Genomic DNA, 13,430 nt, shown 5'->3' with positions numbered 1-13,430 from the left:
CCATCACCAAAGTGACATTCTGAAATCAACCCTAACGAGCGATTGAGAGGAACCAGAGTCACTGCCCAGCCATCCCGAGTTCATCGGGCCAGTCAATTTCGCATTCCTGCAGGATTTTTATAGCATGACAAATTCGTGATGGTAAATGCCCATTGAACCATATTGCAAATGCACAGTGACTTTGCAAAAGTGAAAAAACATAAACAAATGGACATAATGAAATCAACACAACGAGCGATGGAGAAGACCCACTATCAATGCCCGGCCATCCTGTGTTCATCAGGCCAGTCAAGTTTGCATTTTTGCAGGATTTTTGAGCGTGACAAATTCGTGATGGTAAATGCCCATTGAAACATATTGCAAATGCACGTGCAATAGTGCATTTGTGCAATAGTGCAATAGTGAAAAAAACATCACCAAATGGACATGATAAAATCAACACAACGAGTGATGGAAGGGAACAACTAGTTCCGAGTTCATCAGGCCAGTCAATTTAGCATTTCTGCAGGATTTTTGAGCATGTCAAATTTCTTATGATATTTGGCCCCCACAAAACATATGCCTTATGCACAAGTAAAAAAAATAAAAAATAATGATAATAAAATACAACTAAAGTATGTTGATACAGTTCTTATACGTGTGTAATTGACACAAAATTCGAAAGAATTTCGAAAAACGGTCCAGAAAGCACTTTTTAAGGGTGTGTGAAGTTTTTTATAAAATTTTGCTATTTTTGACTTTTGACTTCCTATGAAATCATATTCAAAATGGAGAAAACATATGCCTTATGCACAAGTAAAAAATAAATAAAAATTATGATAATAAAATATGATTGAAGTATGTTGATACAGTTCTTATACATGTGTAATTGACACAAAAATTGAAAGAATTTTGAAAAACGGTCCAGAAAGCACTTTTTTAGGCGTGTGTGAAGTTTTTTATAACATTTTGCAATTTTTGACTTTTGACTTTTGACTTCCTATGAAATCGTATTGCAAATGGACAAACCATGTTCCTTATGCGCAAGTAATAAAAAAAAATGATGATAATAAAATTGGACAAAAGTATATTCATACAGTTCTTACACATGTGTAATTGACAAAAAAATCGAAATAATTTCGAAAAACGGTCCAGAAAGCACTTTTTTGGGGGGTGATGAGTTTTTTTTTTATTCACTTTTTCAACATTTTTCTTTTGGATGTTGACTTGTGTTGCATTTCCAATATGAAAAACCAAGCAAGTCAGTGTCCATCAGAGCGAGCTACGGTCAAGCGGGGCATCTCGTTGAACTCGCCACGGCCTAGAGAATATGGAAATGCCATTGCAGGCTCTGTGTGTCTTTAAGCACTGCACTTTGTCACTCCATCCTTGCTGTGTGGGTATGTCTGTGTGTGTGTGTGAGAGAGAGCTTTTCTTTAACATCTGTTGGGAGAAATGACTGACTTACAGTTAATGGGGGTTGCCTAATCACACATATGAAGTTTTGAAAAGATCTGACCTTTTTAACCCTTGGAAACAGCCACTATGACACCATGTAAGGCACTTCCGGTTGGCACAGGAAGCTATAAATAAACTCATATCCTGATTGGGGAATCCTGAGTTATAAGTCTTTACGTTAAGAACTGAGTTATTTACAGAGGGTTTAGTGAGTGTGTGTTATTTCAGAAAATCATAGAAAATCACAGAAATCTCGCAGAGCTCCTGTCACGCCTTGGTCTTAGTATTGTGTGTTTTAGTTTATTAGTTAGTCAGACCAGGGTGTGACATGGGGTTATTTTGTATTGTATTTTCTTATTGGGGTTTTGTAGTAGTTGGGATTGTAGCTGGTTAGGGGTGTGTGTGTGTGTTAATTAGGTTGGCTGCCTGAGGCGGTTCTCAATCAGAGTCAGGTGCTTCTCATTGTCGCTGATTGGGAACCATATTTAGGTAGCCTGTTTTTCGCTTTGCATTTCGTGGGTGATTGTCCCTGTCTCTGTGTTAGTTTCACCAGTCAGGCTGTATTAGGTTTCGTTCTGTTTTTTTTTTTTTGTATTTATTAGTTATTCGTGTTAGTTCGTTCGTTTTGTCTTCATTCAATAAACATGAGTAACTTACACGCTGCATTTCGGTCCGACTCTCCTTCAACAACAAAAGAACGCCGTTACAGAATCACCCACCAAACTCGGACCGAGCAGCGTGTCAACAGGCAGGTGCAGCGCAAAGAGGAGCCTCGTTATAAGGATTTCTGGACATGGGAGGAAATCCTGGACGGAAGAGGACCCTGGGCTAAACCAGAAGAGTGTAGCCGCCCTAAAGCGCAGCAGGCGAAGAGTAAACAGGAGCAGCGTGTAAACAGGCAGGAGCAGCGCGTCAACAGGCAGGAGCAGCGCAAACGGGAGCTACACGAGAAACAACAGAAGCAGCTTCAGTGGGAGAGGCTACACCATTTGGAGAATTGGACATGGGAGGAGGAACTGGACGGAAAAGGACCCTGGGCTCAGCCTGGTGATTATCGCCTCCCCAAGGAAGAATTAGAAGCGGCTAAAGCGGAGAGGCGCAAATATGAGGAGGCAGCACGGCGATGTGGATGGAAGCCCGAAAAGCAGCCCCAATTTTTTTTGGGGGGGGGGCTATCAGGGGGAGTGGCTGAGTCAGGAGATAGACCTGAGTCAACTCTCCCTGTTTATTGTGAAGAGCCAAGGAGGAGGTCAGAACCAGTGTTGGAGGTGAGCGAAGCAGAGACTGTGAAGGAGTTAATGGGAAAATTGGAGGAGAGTCTAATGAGGGAGTTGCTAGTTTGGTGCTTTAGATATAATATTCGGCCGACGGAGCGTGTCGGGGATTTGATGGCACCTGGGTCAGCACTCCATACTAGTCCTGAGGTGCGTGTTAGTCGGCTGGTGGAAAGTGTGCCAGCCTCACGCACTAAGCCTCCTGAGTACCAGCCTAGCCTTTCACGTCCTGTGCCAGTCCTGCATTCAGGCTCTTCAGTACTCCTTCACGGTCCAGTCCATCCTGTGCCACCTTCACACACCAGTCCTCCGGTAGTAGCTCCTCACACCAGGCTTCCTGTGCCTGTCCTTTATCCAGAACCACCTCCACACCCCAGCCCTCCAGTAGCAGCTCCCCGCACTAGGCTTCCTGTGCGTGTCCTCGGCCAAATACCACCAGTGCCAGAACCACGCATCAGGCCTTCAGTGCGCCTCGCCTGTTCAGCGTTTTCTCCCTCTCCTGCGCTGTCGGAGTCTCCCCTTTATTCAGCGGTTCTAGAGCCTTCCTCCTCTACAGCGCTGCTGGAGTCTCCTGTCTGTTCAGCGCAGCCAGCGCTTTCTCCCTCTACTGCGCTGTCGGAGTCTCCCGTCTGTTCAGCGGTTCTAGAGCCTTCCTCCTCTACAGCGCTGCCGGAGCCTCCTGTTTGTATAGAGCAGCCTGAGCTGCCAGTCTACATTAAGCAGCCAGAGCTGTCAGTTTGTATAGAGCAGCCTGAGCTGTCAGTCTACATTGAGCAGCCAGAGCTGTCAGTTTGCATAGAGCAGCCTGAGCTGCCAGTCTACCTTGAGCAGCCAGAGCTGTCAGTTTGCATAGATCAGCCTGAGCTGCTAGTCTGCATGGAGCAGCTAGTCTGCATGGAGCAGCCAGAGCTGCCAGTCTGCAAAGAGCTGCCAGTCTGCATGGAGTTGCCAGTCTGCATGGAGCTGCCAATCTGCAAGAAGCCGCCAGAGCTGTCAATCTGCATGGAGCAGCCTGAGCCGTCAGTCAGCATAAAGCAGCCAGATCTGCCAGTCAGCCAGACTCTTCCAGATCTGCCAGTCAGCCAGACCATTCCAGTCAGCCAGACTCTTCCAGATCTGCCAGTCAACCAGATTCTTCCAGATCTGCTAGTCTGCATGGAGTTGCCAGTCTGCATGGAGCTGCCAATCTGCAGGAAGCCGCCAGAGCTGTCAATCTGCATGGAGCAGCCTGAGCCGTCAGTCAGCATGAAGCAGCCAGATCTGCCAGTCAGCCAGACTCTTCCAGATCTGCCAGTCAGCCAGACCATTCCAGTCAGCCAGACCCTTCCAGATCTGCCAGTCAACCAGACTCTTCCAGATCTGCCAGTCAACCAGACTCTTCCAGATCTGTCAGTCAACCAGACTCTTCCAGATCTGCCAGTCGACCAGACTCTTCCAGATCTGCCAGTCAGCCAGACTCTTCCAGATCTGCCAGTCAGCCAGACTCTTCCAGATCTGCCAGTCAGCCAGACTCTTCCAGATCTGCCAGTCATCCAGACTCTTCCAGATCTGCCAGTCATCCAGACTCTTCCAGATCTGCCAGTCATCCAGACTCTTCCAGATCTGCCAGTCAACCAGACCCTTCCAGATCTGCCAGTCAGCCAGACTCTTCCAGATCTGCCAGTCATCCAGACTCTTCCAGATCTGCCAGTCATCCAGACTCTTCCAGATCTGCTAGTCAGCCAGGATCCGCCAGTAAACCAGGATCTGCCAGTCAGCCAGGATCCGCCAGTCAGCCAGGATCCACTAGTCAGCCAGGATCCGCCAGTCAGCCAGGATCCGCCAGTCAGCCAGGATCCGCCAGTCAGCCAGGATCCGCCAGTCAACCAGGATCCGCCAGTCAGCCAGGATCCGCCAGTCAGCCTGGATCTGCCAGTCAGCCAGGATCCGCCAGTCAGCCAGGATCCGCCAGTCAGCCAGGATCCGCCAGTCAGCCAGGATCCGCCAGTCAACCAGGATCCGCCAGTCAACCAGGATCCGCCAGTCAGCCTGGATCTGCCGGATTCAACTTCCTGGCTGGGCTTCATCTCAGTACTGGGCTTTTTCTCAGTGATGGGCTGCCTCTCAGTGCTGAGCTGCCCCTCAGTCCTGAGCTGCCCCTCAGTCCTGAGCTGCCCCTCTGTCCCGAGCTGCCCCTCTGTCCCGAGCTGCCCCTCAGTCCCGAGCTGTCCCTCAGTCCCGAGCTGCCTCAGTCCCGAGCTGCCTCAGTCCCGAGCTGCCCCTCAGTCACGAGCTGCTCTTCTATTATGTAGGGTTCTGGGTGAGGACTATTCGGCCATGGTCGGCGGTTAGGGTGGATTATCTATGGACGCGAAGGGGAAGAACATTGACATTTATGAAGTGGGGTCCACGTCCGGAGCCGGAACCGCCACCATGGACAGACGCCCACCCGGACCCTCCCTATGGTTTTGAGGTGCGTTCGGGAGTCCGCACCTTAGGGGGGGGGGTTCTGTCACGCCTTGGTCTTAGTATTGTGTGTTTTAGTTTATTAGTTAGTCAGACCAGGGTGTGACATGGGGTTATTTTGTATTGTATTTTCTTATTGGGGTTTTGTAGTAGTTGGGATTGTAGCTGGTTAGGGGTGTGTGTGTGTGTTAATTAGGTTGGCTGCCTGAGGCGGTTCTCAATCAGAGTCAGGTGCTTCTCGTTGTCGCTGATTGGGAACCATATTTAGGTAGCCTGTTTTTCGCTTTGCATTTCGTGGGTGATTGTCCCTGTCTCTGTGTTAGTTTCACCAGTCAGGCTGTATTAGGTTTCGTTCTGTTTGTTGTTTTTTTGTATTTATTAGTTATTCGTGTTAGTTCGTTCGTTTTGTCTTCATTCAATAAACATGAGTAACTTACACGCTGCATTTCGGTCCGACTCTCCTTCCGCAGCACACTTTAACCTCTTCAACCTATGGGGACGCTATGTCATTATTGGATAAAAAGATGTGCCCGTTTTAAGTGCAATATTTTGTCACAAAAAGACGCTCGACTATGCATGGAATTGACAGCCTTGGAAAGACAAAACTCTGACGTTTCCAAAACTGCAAAGATAATATCTGTGAGTGCCCCAGAACCAAGATGAAGTTTCATACAGGAAATGCCCCAGATTCTGAAAGCGCTGTGTTCCAATGTCTCCTTATATGGCTGTCAATGCGCCAGGAATGAGCCTGCCCTTTGTGTCATTTCTCCAAGGTGTCTGCAGCATTGTGACGTGTTTGTAGGCATATCATTGGAAGATTGACCATAAGAGACTACATTTACCTTTTGTCCGCCCGGTGTCCTGTCTCGAAATTATTGCGTAATCTGTAGGTCCATGCGCGTTCCATTTCTTCAGAAGAGAAAGTCAACTGCCACAAAGGATTTTATCGTCGATAGATATGTGAAAAACACCTTGAGGATTGATTCTAAACATCGGTTTGCCATGTTTCTGTCGATATTATGGAGTTAATTTGGAAAAAAGTTTGCGTTTTAATGACTTAATATATATATATTTTTTTACCCAAACGTGATGAACTAAACGGAGCGATTAGTCGACACAAATAATATTTTTGTAAAAATGGAACATTTGCTATCTAACTGAGAGTCTCCTCATTGAAAACATCTGAAGTTCTTCAAAGGTAAATTATTTTATTTGAATCCTTTTCTGTTTTTTGTGAAAATGTTGCATGCTGAAAGACAGGCATAATCCTATGCTAGGCTATCAATACTGTTACACAAATGCTTATTTAGCTATGGTTCAAAAGCATATTTTGAAAATCTGAGATGACAGTGTTGTTAACAAAAGGCTAAGCTTGAGAGCAAATAGATTCATTTCATTTCATTTGCGATTTTCATGAATAGTTAACGTTGTGTTATGCTAATGAGCTTGCGGATAGATTTACACAATCCTGGATACAGGTTTTTTTCGTAGCTAAACGTGACGCAGAAAACGGAGCGATTTGTCCTAAACAAATAATCTTTCAGGAAAAACTGAACATTTGCTATCTGAGAGTCTCCTCATTGAAAACATCCGAAGTTCTTCAAAGGTAAATTATTTTATTTGAATGCTTTTCTGGTTTTTGTGAAAATGTTGCCTGCTGAATGCTAACGCTAAATGCTACGCTAGGCTATCAATACTGTTACACAAATGCTTGTTTTGCAATGGTTGAGAAGCATATTTTGAAAATCTGAGATGACAGTGTTGTTAACAAAAGGCTAAGATTGAGACCAAATAGATTAATTTTATTTCATTTGCGATTGTCATGAATAGTTAACGTTGCATTATGGTAATGAGCTTGAGGCTATAGTCACGATACCGGATCCGGGATGGCTCAACGCAAGAAGTTAAAAAGATTCGTATGAACACCCTTCAACTGGATCTGTAACTGTTTAAAAAAAAACTATTTTTGAACATCACCAATTTGACATTTTATGATTTCTCTTAAATGACGTTAGATAAATGGCTGGTTCTTTTTTTATTGACACCAGAGGCTCCTTAACTTTGACGTGAAGTTGAAAAATAATTTCTCTATTTTCATTTTGGACCTTTTTTCCCAGAAAAATGGCCATAACTCAAAAACCGTTGAGGCCTAGACGCCATCTTGTTCGGGGCCAACTGCCCATTATGCCAAACCTACGCTCACCAAGTTTTGGCTTCAAAATATTTTCCGTTTTGGAGATAAGGCCCCATCGTGATTCATGATGTTTTGTACAATTGCAATATGATTGCTTATGCCCTCTTGTGGGATTTTCCGGGACATCGGAAAAATGACCAAAATTTGACCAAAATTTGATTATTTTATAAAACGGAAACCGAATGTCCGAGAAAGTTCATTTAATGACTTTCCGGTAGGTCCGGCCCTGCCGCAAGGCCAGAAGCCGACCGCAAATTTTACAAACGTTTTCGGACATCTAGTAAGGGACCGTACATTTGCAATATGGACTTTCTCACTAACCATACAACAAATGTCAAAATGTTCCCTTAAGGTATGTCAATGAACAGCATTCTCACATAGGTGTTCCTTTTGTCCAGGTGGGAAAGGGCAGTGTGGAGTGTGATTAAGATTGCGTCATCTGTGGATCTGTTTGAGTGGTATGCAAATTGGGTGGGTCTATGAACAGCCTTTCAAAGCACTTCATGGCTACCGATGTGAATGCTACGGGCGGTAATCATTTAGGCAGGTTAACTGCGCTTCCTTGGGCACAGGGGCTATGGTGGTCTCCTTGAAACATGTACAGTTGAAGTCAGAAGTTTACATACACTTAGGTTGGAGTCATTAAAACTGGTTTTTCAACCACTCCACACATTTCTTGATAACAAACAATTGTTTTGGCAAGTCGGTTAGGACATCTACTTTGTGCATGACACAAGTAAACAGCTTGGAAAATTACAGAAAATGATGTCATGGCTTTAGAAGCTTCTGTTCGGCTAATTGACATAATCTGAGTCAATTGAAGGTGTACGTGTGGATGTATTTCAAGGCCCACCTTCAAACTCAGCGCCTGTTTGCTTGACATCATGGGAAAATCAAAAGAAATCAGCCAAGAAAAAAAATTTGTAGACCTCCACAAGTCTGGTTCATTCATCTGTACAAACAATAGTATGCAAGTATAAACACCATGGGACCACACTGCCGTTATACCGCTCAGGAAGGAGACACATTCTGTCATCTAGAGATGAACGTACTTTGGTGTGAAAGTGCAAATCAATCCCAGAACAACAGCAAAGTTGTGAAGATGCTGAAGGAAACAGATACAAAAGTATCTATATCTACAGTAAAACGGGTCCTATATCGACATAACCTGAAAGGCCGCTCAACAAGGAAGAAGCCACTGCTCCAAAATAATAACCACCATAAAAAAAACAGACTACGGTTTGCAGCTGCACATGGGGACAAAGATCGTACTTTTTGGAGAAATGTCCTCTGGTCTAAAGAAACAAAAATAGAACTGTTTGGCCATAATGACCATCGTTATGTTTGGAGGAAAAATGAGAGACTTGCAAGCCAAAGAACACCATCCGAACCGTGAAGCACGGGGGTGGCAGCATCATGTTGTGGGGTAGCTTTGCTGCAGGAGGGAATGGTGGGCAGAACTGAAAAAGCGTGTGAGAGCAAGGAGGCCTACAAACCTGACTCAGTTAGCCAGCTCTGTCAGGAGGAATAGGCCAAAATTCACCCAACTTATTGTGGGAAGCTTGTGGTAGGCTACCCGAGACGTTTGACCCAAGTTAAAATATTTAAAGGCAATGCTAACAAATACTAATTGAGTGTTTGTAAACCTCTGACCCACTGGGAATGTGATATCAGAAATAAAAGCTGAAATTAATTATTCTCTCTACTATTATTCTGACATTTCACATTCTTAAAATAAAGTGGTGATCCTAACTGACATAAGTCAGGGCATTTTAATTTTTTTTGGCTAAGGTGTATGTAAACTTCCGACTTCAACTGTACGTATTATAGACTCGGTCAGGGAGATGTTGAAAATATCAGTGAAGACACTTGCCAGTTGGTCATCGCATGCTTTGAGTACACGTCCTGGTAATCCATCACGTCACTGGGCAGCTCGCGTCTGTGTTTCCCTTTGTAGTTTCCCTCTGGATAGGCTCATATTTATGCATTTATAATTTACCGGAACGAGAGCCAGTCAGCCTGAGTATGCAATTCAGCCTTTCGACCAAATGAGGTGGAGTAACTCTACAAGACCACGTTCGAACCAGGGGCTGAACCTGTTTTTTATTCTCATTTTATTAATGGCCGACAAAAAAATGACTTTCAAGCTTCTAGTGTTAATGTGCAGAAAACTTTTACGAGAGCAGAAATCAGTGAAACAGATATCAGAGCACAAGTCAGAATCTGGGCCTAGCAACAATAGATGGGCCAGGGTGTACATGCACATTTCCAGATATCATCAACATTAATACAATCAGGGCACAGCAGAGGACTGAGGCAGTGTTGATTTATTATCCAAATATAAATACTAAAATTTGCAGATTTTAAATAATAGTTATGTACTATATCGATATTAAACCATACAGATATGAAACTATACAGAAATTTAAACATAAAGATATGAAAATATACAATTATTATTAAACAATACTGATATTAAACTATATAGATATGAAACTGTACATATATTTAACCATATAGATATTAAACTATATAGATATTAAACTATATAGATATTAAACCATATATATATATTAAACAATATAGATAATACACTATACAGATATTAAACTATATAGATATTAAACTATATAGATATTAAACCATATATATATTAAACAATATAGATAATACACTATACAGATATTAAACTATATAGATATTAAACTATATAGATACTAAACTATACAGATAATAAACAATATATAGATATTAAAATACATATGCATTAAACCATACAGATATTAAACTACTATATATAGCCATTGAACTTTTAAGACTTTTTTATTTAACCATGTAAGTTGACTGAGAACACATTCTCATTTACAGCAACAACCTGGGGAATATTTACAGGGGAGAGGAGGAGGATGAATGAGCCATTTGTAAGCTAGGGATGATTAGGTTACTATGATGATATGAGGGACACCTTGGGAATTTAGCCAGGGCACTGGGGTTAACAGCCCTACTTTTACGATAAGTGCCATGGGATCTTTAATGACCTCAGAGAGTCAGGACACACATTTAACGTCCATAATACAGCAAACTACAGAGAGTAATGTCCCCAATTAATGCTCTGGGGGATTGCAATATTTTTTAGGCCTGAGTAAAGAGTGCCTCCTACTGGCCCTCCAACACCACTTCAAGCAGAATCTGGTCTCCCATCCAGGGACCGACCAGGACCAACCCTGCTTAGCTTCAGAAGCAAGCCAGCAGTGGGATGCAGGTTGGTATGCTGTTGGCAAGATGTAAAAGCATACAGATATTCTACAATAAAGTACAATATTACACCATAGAGCTATTAATCTATATAGATATGTAACCATATAGATGTTAAACTATATAGATATTTAACTATATATAAATATATACTGTAAATATAACCATACATATATTAAACTATATAGATATTAACCTATATAGATATTAAACTATATATATATTAATATATGTTAAACCATAAATGTATAAACCTTTGCAGACATTAAACTATATACAGTATATATATTATACCATACATATAGTACACTATATAGATATTAAACGATATATATATTAAACCATATAGATATTAAACTATATAGATATTAAACTATATATATAATAAACTATATAGATATTAAACTATATAGATATTAAACTATATATATAATAAACTATATAGATATTCAACTATATAGATATTAAACCATACATATATTCAACTATAAAGATATTCAACTATATAGATATTCAACTATATAGATATTAAACTATATAGATATTACACTATATAGATATGACACTATATAGATATTAAACTATAAAGATATTACACTATATAGATATTAAACTATATAGATATTAAACTATATATATATTAAACCTTAAATGTATAAACCTTTGCAGACATTAAACTATATACAGTATTTATATTAAACTATACAGATATTAAACCATTAATATATTACACTGTATAGATATTATACTATATAGATATTAAAATACGTAGATATTAAACTATATATATATTAAACATTTTACCTTTTTTGACTAGGCAGTATTTACAACTAGGAACAGTGGGTTAACTGCCTTGTTCAGGAGCAGAACGACAGATTTTTACCTTGTCGGCTCGGGGATTTGATCAAGTTACTGGCCCAACGATCTAACCACTAGGCTACCTGCCGCCCCAATTTATATATATATATATTTATAGATAATGCACTTAAACTATATAGATATTAAACTATACAGGTGTTAAACCATTTAGAGAGAGAGAGAGAGAGAGAGAGAGAGAGAGAGTACTTACAGAGCTGCCAGTAGAGTAGTGTCAGTTCCATATTATCTTGATGTTGAGTGAGACACTGATCTCCAGTTATAGACTTACAGACCCTCCTCCTCCTCCTTCCTGTTCTGACACACTGAGACCCTGACCCCCCTAGGGGTGGAAACAGTAGACTACCAACAGAGTAGCCAGCAGAGTGGTGTGAGTTCCATCCTGTCTTGATTCTGAGTGAGACTGATCTCCACTTATAGAAATGCTGACGATGTGATGAAAGACAGGAAGAGAGAGTAGATTATCTTGGCTTTACTTCTGCTAACCATATAGATATTAAACTATATAGATATTAAACTATAGAGATATTAAACAATATAGATAATACACGATACAGATATTAAACTATATAGATATTATACTATATATATATTAAACTATATAGATATTAAACTATATGGATATTCAACTATACATATATTAAACCATATAGATACTAAACTATACAGATAATAAACAATGTATAGACATTAAAATATATATGCATTACACCATACAGATTACATACAATATAATGCAAATTAATTACTTAAAAATCATACAATGTGATTTTCTGGATTTTTGTTTTAGATTCCGTCTCTCAGAGTTGAAGTGTACCTATGATAAAAAATTACAGACCTCTACATGCTTTGTAAGTAGGAAAACCTGCAAAATCGGCAGTGTATCAAATACTTGTTCTCCCCACTGTATATATTAAACAATACATATATACATTTTACCTTTTTTTAACTAGGCAGTATTTACAACTAGGAACAGTGGGGTTAACTGCCTTGTTCAGGGGCAGAACGACAGATTTTTACCTTGTCGGATCGGGGATTTGATATAGGAAACTTTCGGTTACTGGCCCAACGATATAACCACTAGGCGGCAATTAGCCGCCCCAATATCAACGTCAACGTCAACAAAACAAAGGAGAGAGAGAGAATTTACAGAGCTGCCAGTCAGTTCCATCCTGTCTTGATGCTGAGAGATTATCTGTAATCTCCAGTTATAGATTTATAGACCGTACTCCTCCTCCTTCCTGTTCTGACTACACACAGAAGGCCCTGCTGACGACGTGATGAAAGACAGGAAGAGAGAGTAGATTATCTTGGCTTTACTTTCCGCTACCACTGTTTATTTCTTCATTACCACCCTCCCACCCCTAGGCCATGTCCGTTAAACTGTGTTATTCTGAGAGGACTTGACCTCTAACCCCTACTAATGTAGACCTGAAAGGGATTGACCCCTAACCCTTACTATCAGTCAATACTGACAAAGTAGAGTCGCAATTCAATGGCTTAGACACAAGAGGTATGTGGCAGGGTCTACACTCAATCACGAACTACAAAAAATAAATCCAGCCCCGTCGAGGACCACGATGTCTTGCTCCCAGACAAACTAAACAACTTCTTTGCTCGCTTTGAGGACAATACAGTGCCACCGACACAGCCCGCTATCAAAACCTGCGGCCTCAACTTCACCGCAGCAAACGTGAGTAAAACATTTAATAAACATGTTAACCCTCGCTATGCTGCCGGCCCAGATGGCATCCCTAGCCGCGTCCTCAAAGCATGCGCATACGGACTGGCTGGTGTGTTTACGGACATATTCAATCAATCCTTATCCCAGTCTGCTGTTCCCACATGCTTCAAGAGTGCCTCCATTGTTCCTGTTCCCTAGAAAGCTAAGGTAACTGAGCTAAACGACTCCCGCCCCGTAGCACTCACCTCTGTCATCATGAAGTGCT

At 41.5% G+C, this 13,430-nt stretch overlaps 1 pseudogene; it reads right to left on the bottom strand.

Annotated features, from left to right (window-relative positions):
• The window catches only part of LOC135510172 (low affinity immunoglobulin gamma Fc region receptor III-A-like), a 99,264-nt pseudogene extending 87,391 nt beyond the window's left edge, over positions 1-11,873 (bottom strand).
• Positions 11,874-13,430: the final 1,557 nt, after the last annotated feature.

The sequence above is a fragment of the Oncorhynchus masou genome, chromosome 23 (assembly GCF_036934945.1).
Source record: "Oncorhynchus masou masou isolate Uvic2021 chromosome 23, UVic_Omas_1.1, whole genome shotgun sequence".
Taxonomy (NCBI): Eukaryota; Metazoa; Chordata; class Actinopteri; order Salmoniformes; family Salmonidae; genus Oncorhynchus; species Oncorhynchus masou.
The sequence above is the reverse complement of the archived record's forward strand: the minus strand, read 5'-3'. Positions and strand labels throughout refer to the sequence as shown.